Source organism: Macaca nemestrina, chromosome 2, assembly GCF_043159975.1.
Source record: "Macaca nemestrina isolate mMacNem1 chromosome 2, mMacNem.hap1, whole genome shotgun sequence".
In the NCBI taxonomy this organism is placed as follows: domain Eukaryota; kingdom Metazoa; phylum Chordata; class Mammalia; order Primates; family Cercopithecidae; genus Macaca; species Macaca nemestrina.
Genome location: NC_092126.1, coordinates 131,272,371 through 131,292,581, shown reverse-complemented (window position 1 = coordinate 131,292,581; position 20,211 = coordinate 131,272,371). Strand labels below are relative to the sequence as shown.

The window sequence follows — 20,211 nt, the reverse complement described above, 5'->3', positions numbered from 1 at the left end:
TTATCTTGGTTTTTATTGCATTTGTTTTCAGGTTCTTGGTCATGAAATCCTTGCCTAAGCCAACATTCAGCCCTATACAAAAAATCAGCTCAAGATGGATTAAGGACTTAAACCTAAGACCTGAAACTATAAAAATTCTAGGAGATAATATTGCAATTATTTTTAAATGGCAAAAACTGCAATTACTTTTGCACCAACCTAACATAATTTTGTTAAGCACGAGCATGGAGTGGCAGCTCATCTGCCCTCCTCTGCTAGAACAGAGGAATTAGAGGGGAAGAGATATTTAATTTGAAAAGGACTGTATGGTTGAATTTTCTGCATTTTCAGTCTTCTTTATTTTCTTTTATCTATTTACCTTTTAAAGTAGGTTGCATTAGAATGCACTGTATTGCCATGCATTGCTCCTGTGTCCACCAGAATCTCATGATCCTCAGGTTGGTTTTAATGATCTTTCAAAAGCCCACACAAAGAAACCAATGCATCACTGATTTCAATCATGGAAAGCAGCCAGGGGAGCTTCTATGTTCTCAGATTCTTCAAAGAATGCCTAATCTTCTGAGAAACTCTCAAATTCTTCCTTTCCCCTATGTTATTATTAGAAAGCTGAAAATGAAACATAGGAAGTGTAATCAGTGGGGAAAAAATTATATTTTCCATTCTTCTGAAACCCACCCCCATTCCCAGGTAAAACATGTACACATGGATCTGAGTCTTCCTGTCTCTACACAGTCTTGAAGTTAATTCGCCCTTAATGTTTATGCTGGTAGGGGATTCCATTTTCAATTTTGTAAAGGTAGCTAGGAGGCTGGGAGAAAAAAGAAACTAATAAATCAGTTGAAATGGCAAATCTAAAATAAACATGCATTAACAGCTAAGACCGTCATAGTTCTGGTGGCCACTGCGGCACATGGTGGCCCTAGGACATCTTGCCAGGGAGGGGGTGGCGTCCCCAGGCCTGGGTACTCCCCGTGAGTCCCGCAGACACCAGCTTCCTGGCCCAGTTTCCAGCACCCGGAATCCTCCCACTGCCTGCCTCTGCCCAGGGCAACCCATGTGCAGTAATGCCAACTCCAGACGTTAGACGATGAAGGCAGCGCAGCATCAAAAATACAAAAGAATAAGAAGAAAACCCGGAACACGGCCTCTGTGGCAAATGGAGGCTAGAATGCCTCAGAGAAACCTGCCCCAGAGGAAGTTCCCCTAAGGGCTGAGGCCCAGGTGCAGCAGTTGGCCCAGGAATTGGCTTGATGTGTGGAGCAACTGGAACTGGGCCACAAGAGGCAAAAACCCACCCTGACACAGGAAGAGCAGGTTATTGGAGCAATCCAAACCCTGCGCAGCAAAAGAACGTCCCTGCCCCGGAAGAGGCAGCTGATGCCTTCCTTGTTTGGAGACTACAGGGCTCAGATAGAAGCCGAATGGTGTGAGGGCCTGCGGGCTCACAGAGCTGCTGCTTATTCAGCCCAGCTGTAGCCTGTAGATGGAGCCACCAGAAACAAGAGCCAAAGGGTCTGCAGGCCTCGCCCTTTATGGAGAGCCAAAGCCACTCTGGACACTCATGATGAAGAGTTTAGGTTCAGTTTCTTTTAGCTTCTCCCCCAACCTGGAACAATCCCTCTCCCTTGGGGTGGTGTAGGGGTTTGTTTTGAGTGCAGAGCCTTTCCAGGACTTCTGTTGGCAGAGAACCCTGGGGTTGGTCTGTCCCTGTCTGGTCCAAGGATTTGGAGCTGTTGTGAAGGTGTGAGACCATCAGATAGGCACAAGACCCCATTTGTTTTCTGATGAAGTGTTCTCTCTTTCAGAAGAGAGAGAGAGAGATACATTTAGAAAATATACAATAAATTGGAGTGTTCAAGGTATTGTAGAAAGAATATTGTACTCAGCCTTTAGGATTATATTAAGTGGCTATTGGTAACAAAGAGTAGTGGAGAAGCTATATACTCGTACACTGGTTTTCACTTTTGAAAGGAATCCCTGTCAAACAGTTTAGTGCTTAATGCTGTTATGTCACATTGCCCTAATCTCTATTTTTGATAAAATTGGATAACGAGTGAAAGAGTGTGCTGACCACCTGTGTTAGAGGAAGTACAGAAGATTCAGGAGTCTGGTATCCCCGGGTCCAGTCCCTCACCGGGGTCCTTTGTCCATGTTGCCTTCATTCCTGAGCAACCTCCTCAGGGAATCAGCATGGCACCCACCAGGCCAGGCTCTGTTCTTAGGTGGCAGGAGCTTCTTGCCCTAACAATTCTGGCCTGAGACCTGGATTGAGCCTCGGCAGACTTCTTGTCTAAATGTTGGCCATGTCAGTCTCAGGCCCTCTGTTGCATGGAATTGGGAATCTTCAGGTGACCTAAGCCTCATTGTAGCTTGATGTTTGCCGGGGTCTTCCAAACTCAGTTCCCAGACTAGATTGATACCTGGAGCCCAGCTGCCTACTCAGCATTTCCACTTGGGTGTTTCATAGGCATTTCAAACTTGACATGTTTAAAATACTTGATTAGGCTCCAGTTTCCCTTTGGCTTCTGCTTTTCAGTGAATGGCACTACTGCCTGTCTAGTTGACTCAGCAGCAAGCCTGTGTCATCCTCGATTGCTGTCTCTCCAGCACTGTATACTTTTTTTTTTTTTTTTTTTTTTTTTTTTTTTTTTTTTTTTTTAGAAGGAGCTTTGCTTTTGTCTCTACCAGGCTGGAGTGCAATGGTGTGATCTCGGCTCACTGCAACCTCTGCCTCTAGGGATCAAGCGATTCTCCTGCCTCAGCCTCCCCAGTAGCTGGGATTACAGGTGTGTGCCACCATGCCTGGCTAATTTTGTATTTTTAATAGAGATGGGGTTTCTCCATGTTGGTCAGGTTGGTCTCAAACTTCTGATCTCATGTTATCCACCCACCTGGGCCTCCCAAAGTGCTGGGATTACATATATACTTTTAATACTTCGACTGGCATATCAGCTCTGTCTTCAATATAAATCTCGAATATTTCAAAAAAAAAAAAATAGTTAAGACCACATTCATCTAAGGATTGCTGAGAATTATTGGCTGGCCACGGTGGCTCACACTTGTAATCCTAGCACTCTGTGAGGCAAAGGCGAGTGGATCACCTGAGTTCAGGAGCACAAGACCTGCCTGTCCAACATGGTGAAACCCCGTCTTTACTAAAAATACAAAAATTAGCCATGTGTGGTGGTGCACACCTGTAATTCCAGCTACTCAGGAGGCTGAGGCACGAGAATCACTTGAACTCAGGAGACAGAGGTTGTAGTTATCCAAGATCATGCCACTGCACTCCAGCCTGGGCAATAGAGTGAGACTCTGTCTCAAAAAAGAAAAAAAGAAGTATTAATATATTTGGTTGTTTATGAATCAGATACACAGAAAGGTTAAGAGATCATATAATGCACACAACATATTTGATTAACCATTTTGCCGATTTGCAAATAAATCTTGCACCCATAACAAAAGGTATTCATTGATACATACAAATAGTTAAGTTTGAATTTGCCGTCCATGAAAGAAAGAAAATAAATCAGAGAAGTGACTTTAAACATATTTAGCATAGGAACCCAGTTCAATTCTCCTTCTCAACATGTTGCCATTAAGTCTTAAAATCAACTAGAGTGAATTTTTGCAAATGATCTGACCAGGTATTTTGAAGGAAGTGAGGCTCAAAGGATTTAGAGTTAAATACTAAATATTCACCTTTTTCTTATCCATACTGCCCAATAACCAGATAGTAAACAATTACATAAACCTCTTAAATGTTTTTGAAGGTTGATACATCCTATGGAGATTAACATTACTCATATAGTGACACTGATACTGTCTGTAATCTATCAGGTGTGTCGAAGCACCTTGCTTTACCTTGGTAAGAGGAAAACGAGATAGTCAGGTTGCAAAGCCCATCAACTTTGATATTTGATCTTGTCTAGACCGTTGATGTCCCTTCCTTTTAAGGACAGTAGCCAACTGCTTTGCTTCAATAATTTGATACTAGGGCATTTTTAAAATGCCATGCTCTCCTGCTATCCCTTACTATCCCAAACATCTATCTTTCTACTTTCTTTATGACTTAGTAACTCAGTAGGCTTAGTTATGCTTAGTTTAATCAAAATTTCTCAAGACCAAGAACCAGGAGGGCTCATCAGCTTACTACTGTCTGTGAACTAATTAAAAAAATGGTAACTAAATTTTAAGTCTCTAAAATAGTTGCACAATGTGGATTTGTTGTAATAGCGTTTGAAAGCAATTGTGTTGTCTAAACTTGAATACTAGTTTTTCAAAACCTGACATAATTAAAGTTTATAATAAATAGATAGATTCAAGATAGTATGGCCAACACTTTTTCAGAAAAGGGGGAAAAAGGTGGAGCTGCAAAGAGCAATGAATGAATCAGAGGTCTATGATACTGACAAAAATGGTGGTAATATCACCACCTACACATTTGTATAAACTTCATTTTATATCAGTTATACCAATAGACTAACCCTGTGGGGTTACAATCAGCAAATAGTATTATACCCATTTTAGAAAAGGAGGCATTAGATGATTGGAGTGAATTCTTTTTAACAACCTAGCTAGGTCTAGAATCAGAGTCTCTAACTTCTTAGTCTATGTATATAGCAATGAGAACATGTCAAAGCAAAAACAAAACCTCCAGAGAATTCAGATTGACTTTTGGAAACAAAATAATGTTTATTTATTTCCAATGAATTTGTTATAATACCATTTAGAGTTACTATTTGTTTCCTGTTACTCCATGCACTATTCTAGTGAATCCATTTAAAATGTACAACAGTCCTATGAAGTAGAAACTATTATTTCCATGTTTCAGATAATTTGCCAAAAGTTACATCTGTTGATCACTAAAGGAATCATTATCAATATCTTATCAACAAACATATGAACTAAAAAAAATTCCTAAAGAACTTAGTGCCAAGAACTTGATTATTAATTACACACTACAACAAAAAAGAGCAAGGGCTACTTGAAGAAATGGTTGAATCTTGGGCTGGGGCAGGATGTATGATGAAACTGGAGCCTCTTGTAGTGCCAGAAACTAAAGAAATATCTGCAAAAAAGGAAAAAGAAATCCCGCAATGATAGAGGTACATCAAAACAACACGGGGGTCAGACAAAAGACCTTCAATGACTAAAACTGACATAATTTAGCAACAAAATAATATAATATTGGGTTATAACCTAAGGATAAAACAAATGTCCATGGGTTCATACTGCCATAAATAAATGATTGTCAGGTGCAGTGCTGCACGCCTGTAGTCCCACCTGCTCAGAAGGCTGAGACAGGAGGATTACTTGAGCCCAGGAGTTTGAGACCCAACTAGGCAACATAGCAAGGTCTCAAATCTAAAATAATAACAATGGATTGAATAAATAAATTGGAAAAATAGACAAATCTCCTGGGCAGAAAGATTTCAAATATTTAATGTAGTTACTCTGCTCTCAAAGAGATGGAGCTCTCCTTAAGTACAGCCTGTGCATAGTGACCTCCTACAAAAGAGTATAGTATGGAAAGTGGGGAAAAGTAACTTTTACAGTGGAGAAATCTGACAAATACTATCTCAGTCAAGTGGTCAATGTCAACATCATCAGTAATAAGTCATGTTGATGACATGGTATCTTTGATGTGATGTGATAAAAAGGGTTCTTTACATCCATGATCTTTCTTCTGAATATCCATAATCCCAATTCAATCATGAGCAATTCATCAGTCAAAGCTCAGTAGAGGGACATCCTAAAAAACACCTGCCCAGTACCACTCAAAACACTCAAGGCCCTTAAAAGTTTGGCCCTGAAACTGTCCCTACAAAGAGGAACCTTAGGAAGCATGACAGCAATATGAAATGTGGTTTCTGGGATGGATCCTAGAACAGAGAAAGGGCATTAGGTAAAAACTGAGGAAATCTGAATAAAGTATAGAATTTAGTTAATAATAACATATCATCAATACTGGTTCATTAATTGTGACACATGTACCATACTAATGTCAGAAGCTAATTATAGGGAGAAGCAACTTTCCCTATCTTTGCAACTTTTCTGTAAATATAAAGCAATTCAAAAATTTAAAAAAGTTTATTTTTTTAAGAACTGTATGCCAGGTGCAGTGGCTCAAGCCTGTAATCCCAGCACTTTGGGAGGCCGAGACGGGTGGATCACAAGGTCAGGAGATCGAGACCATCCTGGCTAACATGTTGAAACCCCATCTCTACTAAAAAATACAAAAAACTAGCTGGGCGAGGTTGTGGGCGCCTGTAGTCCCAGCTACTCGGGAGGCAGGAGAATGGTGTAAACCCGGGAGGCGGAGCTTGCAGTGAGCTGAGATCCAGCCACTGCACTCCACCCTGGGCAACAGAGCGAAACTCTGTCTCAAAAAAAAAAAAAAAAGAACTGTATAACTTTGGAACAAAGTTTAAAACAATTTTTTTTTAGTTTAGAAAAGTAAATCTGAAAGAAGTAAATTCATTTAATCAACACATCAGCTCATTAGTTTGTTTGTTCATTCATTGATACCTTTTATTATTCAACAAATACTCTTGTGTCTACTTCATTGCAGCATAGCACTATATCATAAAGGCTTCACAGCTCTATAATTGGTGTTTTCTCTATCTAATGCCTTGTATACCCTTGAGAAGATGTTGTTTACTATGCTGGGGAGTTCGAAATTCCAGCACAGTGCAGCAGACCATTTGGTGAAATCCTGAAAAGAAAGGAGGGCAATATTGAAGGGCAGGTGCTACTCAAAAGATTACTATGGATGGACGATTTCTCGTAACTGGATTTTGATGATAGATTACATTGCACAGATTGGTCTATCGAAAATGTATTTGATTATTTTTTGACTACGTAGTCTTCAAATGCACTGCAGTGTTAATCAGAGCTTGTAATAACTTCCTGTTATTGGTTGACCTGTGACATTAACCTGTTCTGATAGTGGCAATGAAAGTCAGTCTTTGAGTACTATGTTCAATTTACTAAAAATATTTAGAATACTAAAGTATTTCCAAAGACAAATCTTTTGTGTGACAGATATAAAATAACACCCGTAAGCTGAAGGGTCTTTCTTAGAAAAGCGTTCTGTAGCAGCTTTAACAAAAGTATTGGGTGTCACTTTAGGAAGCTCACTTTTTTTGGCCTGCAAATAATTTAATATTTAAATCAAATTTAAATATTTAATTTTGAATATAAGCTGATCTAATATTCAAAGTCCCATACTTTAGAAGAAATGATTGAATTATTCTCATGGTCATTTTGCCTTCTATAGGAGTACACTCTGATCATCAAACTCATTTTCCACTGCAAAATATATTGAACACAAAAACTGAAGTTCTTGAAGCATTTAGATACCCATTCTTTTTAGTGACCACTGCAATGTGGATGAAGGTTGACTAGAAATATACCTTCAACTTAATGATCTAATGGTTGTCCCCCAAGCCCACAGAAATAGCACATGGCATAAATCTGTGTTTTCTGAAAATATCACATTGTATTCTTGAGGTCATCAGCATGGAAATGATCTCCAGTGTAAAATCTATATGAGATATATGGTACTCTCTACAAGGCATATTGGATTATTGCACTCTGTAGCTTTGAAAACCATCTTTCTTGGATGACAACAGAAAGCTTCAATATACTTGCATGAATTATAAATGACACCCAGTACTCTTGTTGAAGCAGCTGCAGAATGCTTTTCTAAGACCCTTCAGCTTGTGGATGTTATTTTACATCTGTCACACCAAAGATTTGACTTTGGAAATACTTTAGTATTCTAGATATTTTTAGTAAATTGAACATAGTACTCAAAGACTGGTTTTCTTTTTTTTTTTTTTTTTTTTTTTTTAATAATTCTCAGAATGGAACAGACATGTATTTAACCTGAAAATGAAGTCATGGCTTTTAAACAATTAGCCCCAAACAGGAATTGATTAAAAAAAAAAAAAAAAAAAAAAAAAAAAGCCTGTCTGTGAAGGGGAGAGAGACAAAACTAACATTGATTTTGTAGTATAGCTTCTTAATAGTTCAGACTTTTAGGTGCCTTTGAACATCTTTACTATCAGTAGTGAAATGGAGTAACATAAGATCAGAAGCCCCAAATCAACACTCTCCTTTCAAAGACACAATTGCTGGCTTAATTCACATTCTCTTACGTATCTTCTTTTGATATTCTCTCTAAACACTCCACATATTTTCAGGCTGGGCACTTATACCATGGGCTCTTACCATGTCAGCAATTTTCTTTAGTGACAGCCTAAATAAATAAATAGTTGAATTTTAAGGACATACCTGTCATTGAAAAACCAATAGAATGAAATCAGACTCCTTTGGTATTCAAAGTGAAGATCATTCAACAACCAAAAAAGTTATTTTAAACTGTTCATACATTTACACTTTTGCTCTACCAAAAAGTACCTTTCTAATGCCTTTAAATGATTTTTTAATGTGTTGTAAGTTGGTAGGCTCCCTGGAATCTACAAAGGAAAGCAAATAATGTATATGCTATTGAATTATGTAGATTTATAATTTTTTCCTAACAAGATAACAGAAAGTACACTAGGTTCACAGTCATACCATGTTTTGAAAGAAAATTATAGAGTGAAACTAGAGCTTGGAAAGATGCAGAGGCAAGATCACTGGGCAATGTGTCCAGAGGACCAGAAAGATTTGGGTCTCTTCTATGGGGTTAGTTAGTTGTGTGACTGAGGGTGAGTTACTGAGCTTATTGAACTCCAAAGTAGTCATTTGTTATAACTTTTTCATAGACTCGTGAATGATTGGAATTTAGAATAATGGGCCAGTCACGGTGGCTCATGTCTATCCCAGTATTTTGAGAGACTAAGACAGGAGTATTACTTGAACTCAGGAGTTTGAAGCCAGCCTGGGTAACATAGTGAGACTCCACTTCCACAAAAAGTAAAAAATATTAGCCGGGTGTGGTAGCACCTGCCTGTTGTCCCAGCTATTCAGGAGGCTGAGGCAAGAGAATCAGTTGAGCCCAAGAGTTCAATGCTGTAGTGAGCTATGATTGCGTTACTGCACTCCAGGCTGGGTGATGGAGCAAGAACCTGTTTCAAAACATGTTTTTAAAAGAAATTTAGAACAATGGAGTTAAAAGAGACTTGACTATCATTCCAGGGTCACTAGTCCTTACTAAAAAATGAGAACTTTGTAAATTAATATCAGGAAAACACAAAAATGATTCTAAAAAGAATAAAAAGTGAGTCCTCTAAAAATTTAATGTATGAGCTTCCCATTTCAGTTCTGATATGTAAAGTGGTAGTCACATTCCAGTCATTTCCATCCTTAAAACAACAATAAAAAGCTGACCAAATTGAAAGTCAATGGCTTTTCTTGGACCCATCAGAAAATTGAGGTCCCAAAGTAAAATACCATCTTCACACCTGGAGAATGTCTTTACTACAGAAAACCACTAAATCACAAAGATAAATCACAAGACATAAATAAAGGAACAAAAGATATATAAAACAATTAGTTAACAATGAACAAAATGACAAGAGTAAGTTCTCATCCATCAATAAAAACCTTGATTGTAAAATTTGAATTCCCAGTTAAAAGATAAAGACTGACTGAATGGATGTTTTAAAAAACTTAACCATATGTTGCCTATGAGAAGGTACTTCACCCATAAACACATACATAGAGTTAGAGTGAAGGAATACAAAAGTGTATTCCACACAAATGGAAATCAAAAGCATGCAGAAATAGCTATACTTATATCAGACAAAACAGACTTTAAGTGAAAAAAAAACCATAAAAAGAAATAAACTCATTATATAATGATAAAAGGACAAATTCAGCAAGAAGATAAAACAATTATATATGTACCCAACAAAGAAGCACCCAGGTATGCAACAAGTTAGCTCTAATAATATAGTAAGAGCTGGGAACTTCAAAACCTCACTTTCAGTATTGCATAAATCACCTAGACAGAAACTCAACAAGGAACACTGGACTTAAACTGCACTATAGACAAAATGGACCTAATAGACATTTACAGAACTGTAAATGGAAATTAAGCAACATGTTTCTGAATGATTATTCAGTCAATGAAGAAATTAAGAAAGAAATAAAAAAAATTATTGAAACAAATGAAAATAGAAACATACCAAAACTTATGAGATACAACAAAAGCAGTACCAAGAGGGAAATTTTTAGCAATAAATGACTACATCAAAAATGTACAAGGATTTCAAATAAACAACCTAATTATGCACTTCAAGGAACTACAGAAGCAAGTACAAACCAAACCCAAAACTGATAGAAGGAAAAATTAATAAAGATTATAGCACAACTAAAAGAAATTGAGACAAAAAAAAATACAAAAGGCCAACAAAGAAAAAGTGGGTTTTTTTGAAAAGATAAACAAAATCAACATACCATTAGCTAACTTAAGAAAAGGAAGAGACCCAAATAAATAAAATCAAAAAAAAAAAAAAAAGAGAGAGAGAGAGACATTACAACTGATACCACAGAAATACAAAGGACTATTAGAAACTACTATGAGCAACTATACACCAACAAATTGGAAAATCTACAAGAAATGGATAAATTCCCGGACATACATAACCTACCAAGACTGAATCAGGAAGACACAGAAAAACTGAAGAGACCAATAATAATTAATGCGATTGATTGTTAATAAAAAGTCTCCCAAAAAGGAAAACCTAGTCTGAATAGCTTTGCTGCTAAATTCCAGACTTCTAAAGAAGTCACACTAAATCTCAAACCATTTCAAAAACTGAAGAGAAGGAAATTCTTCCTAACACATTCTATGAGATCAGCATTACCCTGATACCAAAACCAGACAAAGACACAACAAAAAAAGAAAACTGCAGACCAATATCCCTGAAGAAGAAAGCTGTAAAAATTCTCAACAAAATACTGGCAAACTGAATCAAACAATGCATTGAAAAAACAAAATACATCATGCTAAACTGGGATTTATCCCAGGGATGCAAGGTTGCTTCAACATTTGCAAATCAATGAATGTAATACATCACATCGACAGAATAAAACCCCAAAATCATACGATCATCTTAATAAACACAGAAAAAAATTTTATAAAATGATTTAAAAAAAAAAACTTTAAACAAACTAAATATAGAAGGAACATACCTCAAAACAAAAACAGCCATATATATGACAAACCCACAACTAACATTGTACTGAATGGGGTAAAGCTGAAAGCTTTTGCTCTAAAAGGTAGAGAAAGATAAAGATGCCCTCTTTCACCACTTCTACTCAACACAGTATTGGAAGTCCTAGCTAGAGTAATTAGCAAGAGAAGAATTAAAGGGCATTCAAATTAGAAAATAGAAAGTCAAATTGTCCCTCTTTACAGAGTACATGATCTTGTGTATGGAAAAACCTAAAGATAAATACTCTTATCACTGACAAATAAATCTAGTAAAGTTGCAGAATACAACATCAACATATACAAAATCAGTAGTGTTTCTATACATCAATAATAAACTAGTTTAAAAAGAAATCAAACTGCAATTCCATAGCTACAAAAAATATGTAAAATACCAAGAAATAAATTTAACCAAGAAGGTGAAAGCTCTCTATAGTGAAAACAACAAAATGCTGATAAAAGAAATTGAAGAGACAACACAACAACAACAACAAATAGAAAGACATATCAGGCTAATAGAACGAAAAAATTAACATTGTTAAAATGATTATACACCCAAAGCAATCTACAGATTCAATGCAATTCATATCAAAATATCAATGGCATTCTTTATAGGAACTTTTAAAAACTGTTTCAAAATTTGTATGAAACCACAAAAGACCTTAAGTAGCCAAGGCTATGCTGAGCAAAAAGAACAAAGCTGAAAGTACCACACCACCTGACTTCAAAACATACTACAAACCTACAGCAAACAAAACAGCATACTATTGGTATAAAAACAGACACATAGACCAGTGGAACACAACAGAGAATCTAGAATTAAGTCCATGTGTTTACAGCCAACTAATTTTTGACAAAGGCACCAAGAATACATATTAAGGAAAGCACAACCTCTTCAAAAAGAGATTGTAGAAAAATTGGATATCCATATGTAGAAGAATATGGATTCCCCTGTCTGTCACCATATACAAAAATAAACTCAAAATGAACTGAAGACTTAAATATAAGACCTGAAACTATAAAACAACTAAAAGAAAACATAGGGGAAACACTTCAGGACATTGGTCTATGCAAAAATTTTATGGCTAAGACTTCAAAAGCACGAGCAACAGAAACAAAAAAAGACAAATGGCACTATATCAAACTAAAAAGCTTCTGTACACCAAAGGAAACAATCAACATGATAGAGAGACAATGTGTTGAATGAGAAAAAATATTTGCAAACTATTAATCTGATAAGGAACTAATATCCAGAATATACAAGTAACCAAACAATTCACACAAAAAAAGATCTGATTTAAAAGTGGGCAAAGGATCTGAAAGAACACTTCTCAAAAGAAGATATACAAATGGCCAAGAAGTATATGAAAAAAAATGCCCAATATCACCAATTATCAGGAGAGTATAAATCAAAACTACAATGGGATATTATCTCCCTCCCATCAGAACGGCTATTATCAAAAAAACAAAAAAATAGCAAATGCGGAAGAGGATGCACAGAAAAGGCAATTCTTATACAAAGATATATGTGAACCCCCATGTTTATTGCAACACTATTCACAATAGCCAAGATATGAGATCAACCTAAATATTCATCACCAAATGAATAGATAAAGAAAAAGTGGTATATATACACAATAGCATCTATCCAACCATTAAAAAGAATAAAATCCTGTCATTTGTGGCAACATGAAAAAGCCTGGAAGGTATTATGTTAAGTGAAATAAGTCATCACAGAAAAATAAATACTATGTGTTCTCATACATATGTGGGAGTTAAAGAACTGAACAGAGAGGAAAATTGTGGTTATAGAGGCTGGGGTGAGTATGAGGCAGGGCAGGATAGGGAGAGTTTGGCTCAAGATACAAAATTACAGCTAAATAGGAGGAATAAGTTCTCATGTTCCATGGCACTGTAGGGCAAATACAGTTAACAATAATTTATCATATATTTTCACAAAGCTAGAAGAGAGGATTTTGAATGTTCACAATACAAGAAAAAATGATAAACATTTGAGGTGATGGATATGCTAATTACTCTGATTTGATCATTACACATTGTATACATGTATTAAAATACTACTCTGTATCCCATAAATATGTACAATTATTATGTGTCAACTAAAAATAAAAGGGAGAAAAAAGAAATCAGATGCAAAAGGGCGCATACTGTATGATTACGTTGGTAAAAAGCACAAAAAGTAAAACAACTAATATAAGCTGTCAAAGCTAGTTGTTATATTCGGAGAAAAGCTGAAAAGAGGCAAGAGATAGGCAGTTGGAAGAGTGGCAAACTTTGGTCTCTTAACCTCGGTCCTGGCTACATGGCTGTGTCCAACTTGTTAAAATCCTCAACCTACACACTCATGATTTATGAATATATATATTACTATAATGAAAAGTTTAAACAATTGGCTCCTATCACTGAAATGTACAGGGTTAGTGTTCAGGAACAACTCTATCATGATACCCAAATGATGCCTTCAGAATCTATCTCTCTAGCTCTCTGCTTATCTGCCCTGCTTCCTTCTTTGTTGGTTATTCTCTTGGACAGGCTCTTCCCATGTGGTATCAAAATGTCCACGAGCAACCTCAGCTGTCTGGTTAGAAATATAGCAAAAGGAGCGTTCCTCCACTCTTCCTCAAGATCAAGGAACTGCATCTCATTGGATCAAACTGAGGCACATGTTCCTTCCTCTACAAAGTAGTATTGGCAGGGAGTTAAAATGTACTGACAGGTGAGGTCTAGATCATGTGCCCATCCCGAAGCCATTATATCATTATTGTCATCATCATCATCTGTCACAGTTCTGGGGGTTGACGGCACCAGCTAAGCTGTTCTCACTGGGGGTCTCACAGTGTAGCTGCATCCAGATGGTGGCTAAGCTGGACTCATCTTGAAGGCTTCCTCCTCACATACCTGCAAGGGAAGATGGCTTGGACGCTGGGGTTTCATGGGCATCTCTTTCCATCTCTGTGTATTCTTTCCTCATAACCTCTCTAGCATGGTGGCTTCAGGGTGAAATAAATTTTCATCAGAAAATAGCCAAGGTTGTATATTATCTATGGCTGCTACATGCTACAACAGCAGAGCTATGTAGTTGTGACAGAGGCCATGTGGGTGTGGCCTGTGAAGCTGAAAATATTTACAACGTGGGCCTTTGCAGAAAAAAATGCACTGACCTCTGACCTAGGCTCAAATGTCACAGTGGTATTTCTGCTGCATTCTATTTATTAGAAGTAAATCACAAAGGCCAGTTCATATCCAAGGGGATAATTTGTGGGTATATTCTAAACCAGGGGTCCCTAACCCCCAGGCCATGGACCAGTACCAATCTGTGGCCTGTTAGGAACTGGGCCACACAGCAGGAGGCAAGTGAGCATTACCGCCTGAGCTCTACCTCCTGTCAGATCAGCAGGACATTAGATTTTCATAGAACCATGAACCCTATTGTGAACTGCACATTCAAGGGATCTAGGTTGCACATGTCTTATGATAATGTAATACTTGATGATCTAAGGTGGAACAGTTTCATCCCAAAACCATCCCCCACCCCCAGCCCATCTATGGAAATACTGCTTTCCATGGAACCGGTCCCTGGTGCCCAAAAGGCTGGGGAGTACTGTTATAAACCACCACAGAGGTGGAGTCACCTAATATATGTGCACCGTGAGGAAAAGGAAAGTGCTGTTGGCTACAGAAGGTGCAAAGATGTTGAAAAGACCAAAACAGGAAAACCACTCTAGGTGAGATAGTGTGTTTTTAGTTCTCTGAGCAGGTTAACTGAGTTCAGTTACGGAGGTGCATTTCTTCTCCAAGCAAGCTAGCACCATTTTCCATACCAGGAAGGTAATAGCAGAAATTGCTCCCCTCCAGAATTATCCCTATTGCTCAGGGGCACTTATGTTAAAAGTCATTATGACAACTTTTACAATGCTCTAATTGAGCTGCTTGGGCACAGAAGAATTGCTTCTTGCTAAAGGAAAATAGCTGGGAGAATTACAAAAATGGCATATCAGAAAAAATGCAGCATACTCTCAGGCTTTTGAAATGTCAGACTTCTGGGCACCAATTTATCTGACTTACATTACAGGGCTACAAACAGTCAGCAACTCTTATTTGGTCATTTTTCACAATAAAAATACATTTCTAAGTGCTATTTTAGGTCAATAATGATTGTGCAGATCTACTTATTTTTCATTTATATGTGTGTATGTTGGGAGGAGGGGGTGGTTCCCTAAGTAATACCTTGCCCTTGGCAATGTTTGGCAACAAAGGAGAATGTATTATATTAATCAAATTGGACCACTTGCTTAGTGGAAGATTGTAATCTGGATTTTAACAAAATGCAAAGCATTCAAAATCTACATGGAAAATTAAGCAGTCACTGAGTTGTTCCTACAGGAATATGTCACTGACATCATCTCTTCAGCTCCAGCATAATGGAGGAAGCTGAAGGCCATTATTATAATCAGGAAGAGATTCATTGTGATTGTATGATTCCCAGAGAGGCAGCTGAAATGTGGGTTGGAAATGCGGAGGAGAGGGGTGGGAGCGGGAAGCAACCAATCCAGGAGAATAGCAGGCTCCTTTTGACTGGCCGTACTTCTCACGTTAGTAGATGCATAGCATCTTAACAGCCAAATACTGGCCAGCAAGGACACTATGAAACACAGGCTAGATGTTGATGAAAATGATTTTTTCACTTATATTTCAAGTGTTCGAGTGGAGAGGAGATTATTTTTAAGGGGCAGGGAGGCGGCCTTTACTCTGCAAGCTCATCACCTAATGAGAGAGTTGGGCACATGCACAACTTATTATAATGTAAGGCGTAATGTAAAGAGGACCCATCACAGAGTAGGAATTTAACAAATACAGATGGGTGAGAGCTAACATTTATTTAGGGTTTGTACATAACAGACAATATGGTAAATGATTTACATATGTTCAACCCTCACAGTCGATTTATTAATTGTATAATATTAGTTACTTATTTTAGATGCAAGGAAATTAAGGCTTCATAAAGCCAAATAACTTGATAAAAGTTACTCAGTTTTGTTTTGGAATCTGACTTTTGAACTAAGAAAATCTGGTTCCAGAGCTTGCCTTCTTAATTACTATGTATTACAGCCAATGAATGGGTGGGTGGATGGATGAAAGGATCAAAGGATGGGTGAATAGATGGATGGAAAGAGAGATGATATAACCAAAATGTTGTGAAAATGTAGGGGAAGGAGTAAGTAAATCTGACTAGCTATCGGATAAGGTTAAATAGAAAAGGTTACATTTGACCTAAGTCTTGGATAGGACACATGTGTCCAAGCAGAGGAGCTGGAGATGGACTTCTCAACCTGGCAGTAGAGTCTGAGCAAAGACACCTGACACCCAAGTCTCCATTAATCTAAAGGGTGACAGGTAGTCCTGCAGGACTGGACACAGGGCAACCAGGGCAGTATCCCAGAGAAGAGGCTCTGAGTGATATAACACGGTGAAGGAATGTCTTGTTGACAAAGATAGGCTTCCTTCTGTAGGCAGTAGAAAGCCTTCGAAGATTTTTTTAAATGGTGGACAACATTTATTGAAGACTTAATTTATGCTAGCTACAAAGTGTTAAAATCCTCACAAGAACTTTATTGAGCCAGGTGATGTGAATCACTTGCACAAAGTCATATAATCCAGAACTGTTTGAATCATAATTTGAACCCAGGTAGCCCTCCAGAGTGACAGAGCTAAACAGAGCAAGAGAACAGCATGATTTATCTGTGTTTAAAGAACTAGTCATAGCAGCAGTGTGCATAAGGATAAAACGAAAGGTAAAGAAACTGATTAGAAGGCTATTTATGTTCAGACAAAAGAGGTTGAGGAAATGAGCTAAGGCAGCATTCTCAACATTGATGCTACTGACATTTTGGGCTGCATAATTCTTTGCTGCAGGGGCTGTCCTGTACATTGTAGGGTACTTAGCAATATCCTTGGTCCCTATCCAGTAGATACTAGTAACATCTGCCTTCAAGTTGTGACAAACAAAAATGTCTCCAGGCATCACCAAATGTCCCCAGGAGGGCAAACTGGTCCTGGTTGAGAACCAGTGAGTTAAGGTACTGATGGGAGATTGAAGAACAGGAGATATTTTACCAATAGGATAAATAGGACCAAATGATCAAAGGGTGAAAGGGCCAAAGACTTGTCCAGATGTATACCATAGCCATGGAAGGCAGTAATATGCCCAGAGGTTCATAAGTCTAGTTTCAGCAAACCTGGACCTGAGGGTCTAGATTCAGCAAACCTGGGTTGAAAATTCAGCTCTCAAACCTGCCATTATGTGAATTTGAGCAAATTTGTCACACTCTCTAGTTCATAAAAGGAAGATCCTAATGGCATCTACTTCAAAAGTTGTAGAGATTAAACCTGGACTTTATGAGTAAGTGCTTAGAAGAGTTTCTATGACTTAGTGAGTGTTCAATAAATGTCACTACTGGCCAGTAAAGGAAATACAGGGGAGCTTTCTTCAACTCTAGTTTTTGAAGCTCGTGGTTTTAAAGTTTATTCGTAAGTGGGCATGGTAAACTTTATAAAAAATTTTTCATTTGATAGGATATTTTTCAACTCATTAAAGTAAAACTGACAAAAAGAGTATATAGCTGAATATTTGGTCTGACACTAATGTAGTTTGGCTCTGGGTCCCCACCCAAATCTCATTTTGAATTGTAATCCCCACATGTGGAGGAAAGGACCTAATGGGAAGTAGTTGGATCATGGAGGCAGTTTCCTCCAAGCTTTTCTCATGATACTGAGTGAGTTCCCATGAGATCTGATGGTTTAAAAGTGTTTGGCAGTTCCCCCCTCACTCTCTCTCTCTTCTGCTACCATGGAAGATATGCCTTGCTTCCCCTCTGCCTTCCACCGTGATTGTAAGTTTCCTGAGGCCTCCCCAGGCATGTGGAACTGTGAATCAATTAAACCTCCTTTCTTTATAAATTGCTCAGTCTCAGTTAGTTCGTTATAGCAATGTGAAAATGAACTAATACAGATACCAATTGTGAGTGTCTGGTGTGTGTGTGTGTGTGTGTGTGTGTGTGTGTGTGTGTGTGTGTGTTTCTAAAAATACCTGTGTGTATGTGTGTGTGTGTGTGTGTGTGTATATATATTAGATTATTGGAATCACACAAAAGACTAATAACATTATTTCTGATTGGTAAGATTATGGATAAACTTAGTTTCCTTGTCTATTTTTCTATCCTCTTTTATATTTTTCTAAAATGAGTATTACTTTCATAAATACAGTACAAAAGCAAATGTTCTCAAGTGTCTTTCTTTAAGATATATTAGTTAATATCCCACTATGTGCTAGGAAGTATGCTACAAACTAACAGTACGATAAGGAAACACCCACCCTCCACACACACATATCCACACACACGTATCTACACACAGAGCAACAACAAAAGCAACAAAACCACAATAAACCATGTGTACATAACAGAAAATTAGAGGTTGAAAAATCAGGTTCAAATTTAATACAGATACTCTAAAAGCAAGGAATCTGGCTGGTTTGGGGGTGCCATCCTAATTAATCATGCATATAAGTCTGGCAGAATATTCAAAGAACTTTCTAATTCTACTTTGCAAATGGTTCAGTAGAAAACACCATCATCTTCTCATTTTTAGGATTTTGCTTCTCTCATTCAGTAATTTTTATCCCAAAGGAAAAATCATACAATTTTGTAATGTCCCAATCAACCTTGAGTCTGATTAGTAGGGATAGCTCACCTGAAAACTATAATTTTCCACAGGGAGACTTATTTCTGTAACAAAGGCTCTCCTTAACAATGGAAAACAAGAGGTTTTCCATTTCAAAATAAAAATCTTTGCCTCCATGCACATTTAGGAAAATTTAAATAGTATGTATTTTTATATGCTCCCATAGACTCATGAAAACAGTAAGTTGAGCCTCAGGAAAATTCTCCAACATCCTGACTGTGTTTAAACAAGAAAGAAGTGACCACGTGGGACTTGCTCCAACACTGTGATTCTGACATAAAGGTATCACTCTCAGTTTCAACTGGTGTCTCCGTGTAGAGTGTAATGGCGATGATCAACCATGGATGCTCACTCTACCCTCTGTATCTTCTAAAATTAAGTACACACTGAAACAATGGAAAGTATGCAGCTGATAGAATAGGCATTCTGTGTGTGCCCCTTGTCATTCCTTCTCACTGCTATATTTCTAGAATTAGGTTTCATGTTCTGTCATCTTAAATATTTTAATACTTTACTGATCTCCAACATGTTTAGCCATAGGAGGATAGCAGTAAAATAAAATTTTATAGCCAACAAAGTCCTTTATACCTAAAGTTTATTGCACATTTTATATTTTGTTTAACAACACATTGTTCCTGGAGACTCCGAAATACACACGGATTCCTCAAATTGCAGTATGGTCATGTTTTTATTCCTTACTGAAGGTTGATTTCGTTGTCAAGGTAGAAATAATTACTGATAATTGGCTAGGGTGGCTGAAATTCTACTAGGAAGGCACTTATTTCTTCGAAAGTGTGGAGGCAACCTTAAAGTTCTTCTGTGTTAGGAGAATACCCTCACTTGAATGTTAGCTTGCGAAATATATTCATTCTCCATTCAAAGTAACCATTTTCCAAGAACTTCCCAATTTTCATCAATATAGTCAGGATTTAATTCCATTTCAACCAACAAATCAGGGAAGTCAATTGATGAAATAGGAAGGAGCCCAGTGGATCTTCATATAGATGATGTTGCTTGGCTAGAGTTTGTAAAGATATTTTTTCATAGTACTGACCAAGTTATTGTTTTCTGTAATGATGATTTTTAAGAATAATGAGCACCACCCTTTTATTGCTCTTTTGTTTAGAAAGTTGCCATGGTGGCACCGAATTGATGGAAAATTTTTAACCTGGTATAAGACATTAAAGTAGTTGCCATTTTTCACAGATTGAGATGAAAAAATCATCTTTCTACATTTTTTTGCTATAGGGATAAGAAATAAACAACTACAAAATTCTAGCTTT

At 37.4% G+C, this 20,211-nt stretch overlaps 1 long non-coding RNA gene and 1 pseudogene across 1 annotated transcript in view; one reads left to right on the top strand and one right to left on the bottom strand.

Moving 5' to 3' along the window:
• LOC105483773 (uncharacterized) overlaps positions 1–20,211 on the bottom strand; it is a 301,015-nt gene that overhangs the window by 200,131 nt on the left and 80,673 nt on the right. The window lies entirely within an intron of this gene.
• On the top strand, positions 911–1,593 carry LOC105483769 (UPF0488 protein C8orf33 homolog pseudogene; annotated as a pseudogene).